We start from the raw sequence: 3,455 nt of genomic DNA on the forward strand, positions 1-3,455 counted from the left end.
TCCCCTCCCGGGGGGGCATCCCCACCTGGGAGCCAGCAGAGGTGGGGGCAGCCAGTGCTGCCAGAAGCACAGGGGGCTTCGTGCCCGGGGAGAAGCGACCTCCAGCCATGCATGCGAGGGGACACCAGGAGCCCAGACCCAGTGCAGGGGGGCAGGGGAGGGGGGCGGCTTCACCAAGGCAGGAGCCCATGTGGGCAGGGTGAGCGGGCTGCTCAAAGGATGCCTCTCCCTCTTCGAAGGGGGGTACCCAGCTCAGAGGAACATGTCAGCAGGACAGGCCTGGCGGAAGCGGGCACTGCCACGGAGGCCAGGGCTGGGCTGACTCCATGGTCCAGGCAGCAGGGTGCTGGCGGCAGAGCGGATGGCACTCTGTGACCGTGGCCACTGCTGCGTGGAGTCCCCGCCTTCCCTGGTGCATTCCGCGTCCCCGGTGCCCAGGCCGAGGCCGACCGCCGTGTGCAGGCGGCCTAACCAACATGAAAGCCAGCGGAGAGGAGAGGGCAGGACGCCCTGGCACCGGAGCCTCTCGTGCCCCCTCTGCCTGCCCATGCTGAGCCCCGGACTCAGCAGCTTTTCTCAGCTCCCCCACCCGAGCTCCAGCCTGGTCCCGAGCTCCTCGCCAGCATCAGCGAGACTGAGGAGGCCCAACATGGAGCCTCTTGCCATCGTCCCAGCAGCGAGCTGCCTGCCAGGGCCGTGGTCCCTCTGCTGGCTTTCAAAGATGAGGGCTGCCGGATGGGGGAGGCTGGGGCACGGGAGCCATGGAGGGACAGGGCTGCTCCCGGGCTCCTCACCCGACCAACCGAGGGGAGACCGTGCCCTCGCTGCCTCCCTCTCCGGGCAGCCCAGCAGTCCCTGTTGGGCCTGAGCTGAGCATCCTGGGACCAGGGACAGAGGGTGCTGCGGGCACGGACTGAAGGACTGGAGAGCCAGATGCAGGGCCATGGGAGACGCAGGAGCAGAGCCGCCAGAGGGAGCGGTACTCTGGGACAAACTGACAGGGCCGGGGCTTCTGGAGAAACAGTCATTTCTGAGTGTCCCGGGGTATCCGTTGGGGTGGCTGGGACCCAGGGGCCACACCTCTGGACTGAGCTGGGCCAGGCAGGCTCTGCCGCTGCTGGGCACCTGCTGCCTAACTTTGGGCTAAGGACCCGCACCAAGAGAGGACCAGTGTGAGACCGTTGTGGAGAGCGGCTACGGTGTTTGGACAGGTTCACGCCTCGGACTAATGAGAGGACACAGTCCTCTCATGGCCGCGTGCAAGTCCCAGCTTGGAGGGCAGAGCCCTCCCAGCACAATTATAGCCAACAGCTGTGGTTGTGAGCTTGAACCTGTGGTCCGAACACGTGGCCCCACGTGCCTGAGTGATGTGGGCTTGATAGAGTTCAGGTGCATGTCATTGAGTAGGATCGAAACCCACGAGAATGCTGTAAACATCTTGGCTGCCGGCCCACCACAGACCGTGCTCCCGGCCGCCCTCCTTAAAGAACCGGCCCACCCAGGGCCACCGCCCCAGCCGTGCCCACAGCTGCCCCGGCTCTCCGGGCACGGTGCTCATTGGGTTAAACCCCCACTGGAGCAAACCCCGAAAGACGAGGCTCTGTTGGTCCCCACTCTGCGGACGGGGAACTGGGGTGCTGCACAGTCATCCCCCTTCCTCCAGGCTGGAGTGCCCTCAGGCTGGTTGGACTCTCACTGGGGCAGAGAGAGGCTGTGGGTGAGGAGAGGCCGCGGGAGAGCAGAGGCCGCGGGAGAGCAGAGGCCGTGGGTGAGCAGAGGCTGGACTCCGTCCCCCCGAGGGGACGCCCCAGCCCAGCAGGTTTTCATCGGGGCCTGGTGGGAGGGCTCGGTGCTCAGCTTGGCCCCAGCAGAGGAAACACGTTCGAGAGCTGCAGCCCAGGCCTCCGCCAGCTCAGACCCTGCAACTGCGCCCGACCCCACCCGACCCCACCCGACCCAGCACCCGAGAGCCCTGCTCTCCCACAGGCGAAGGGACTGAGTTCATGGAGTGGGACCAGGCGTAGCCCTGGGACCTCCTGGGCTGCAGGAGGCATGGACGGTGAAGCCGCTGTCCAGAAGGTCCCAGGGCTGGAGATGGGGCTGCATCCGGAGCTCCCAGGGATCAGCCCACACAGGTGTCTGGTCCCTGGGAAAACTCCCCAGGTGACTGGGGCCCGGGCGCCAGGGGCGTTTCAGACCAGGCCCCGGTTCCCCTCAAAGCAGGTCCGTGGACCCCATGCAGGCGTCCAGGTGCCAGACAGCAGTGACACCGGCGGCCGAGGAGGGTGAGTCATCGCTGCTTCCCAGCCTGGCCTCCCTCCGCTCTCCCGGCTCCTGCTGGCCCAGCCCCACTGGGCAGCGAGGGGGAGAGGTGAGGCGAGGAGCTGGTCGCTCTCCACACTCGGGGTGGGGAAGGCTGGACTCCCCCAGCCCTGGAGAGCCCCCCCGCTCATGCCACCCCACCCTGGCGGCAGGATCAGGCCCACCATGGCCACCCCCCATGCCCGAGGCACCACTCCGGCCCCCCAGCAGGAAGGCAGCCAGCCTTTGCCAGCCCCGGAAGCCCAGAGTCTCCCAGACCGGCCGGTGTGGCCCAGTGGTTGAACGTTGACCCATGAACCAAGAGGTCACTGGTGGATTCGGGTCAGGGGCACATGCCCGGGTCGTGGACTAGACCCCCAGTAGGGGGTGTGCAGTAGGCAGCTGATGGACGTTTCCATCTTCTATTCCTCTCCCTTCCTCTCTCTCTGAAAAACCAATAGCAGCATTTGTTTCTAAAAGCCCTCTTGGCCCCCAGCCCATCGGGGCCTAGAATTGCTCTCCTTTCCTCAGCTCCCTGGAGGCCCCGTCAGGGGTTTGAAACCCCGAAGCAGTCCCAGCTCCCGACGCTCTGTGGCCCTGGAGGACAACGGTGTCCCCGTCCAGGAGCCCGGCTCGGGCTGACCGGGGGCCCCTCCCTGGAGGGTCCTGGCCCGGGGACCTCGCCCCAGAAACAGGCCCGGACGCCACTCGGCTGCACAGGAACCCTGACCCCCCCCCGGGCGCCCTTCCACCCCCTTCTCAGGGACCCCTCTCCTTGCCAAGCTCCCCACAATCTGAGGCCCCATCCCCTCTGAGCTCCTCTCCCATGAACACGAGCCAGGGGCCCCTGAGCCGCAGAGGTTCCGTGGGAAGCAACCTCGCGCCCCTCCCACCACCGGGCATGGTGCTCAGGGAGACCCTTAGACCCCCAGGACGAGGTCAGGGTACGAGGACCGCAAGTGAGAGGAACTGAGACAGTCCTTGCCAGCGGGTGTGGGGACCACAGCTGGGGGAGGGGAGCTCCAGGACATTCCTCACCTTGCTCCCAGCCTCGGGGGCAACACAGCTGTCCCCTCTCACAGAGACCAGGGGTCCCGCACTCAGGGGCAGCAGGGGAGCAATGGTGAACGGCAGAGGCGCCCCCCCCCCCCGCC

The sequence above is a fragment of the Myotis davidii genome, unplaced genomic scaffold, assembly GCF_000327345.1.
Source record: "Myotis davidii unplaced genomic scaffold, ASM32734v1 scaffold663, whole genome shotgun sequence".
NCBI classification, from domain to species: Eukaryota; Metazoa; Chordata; class Mammalia; order Chiroptera; family Vespertilionidae; genus Myotis; species Myotis davidii.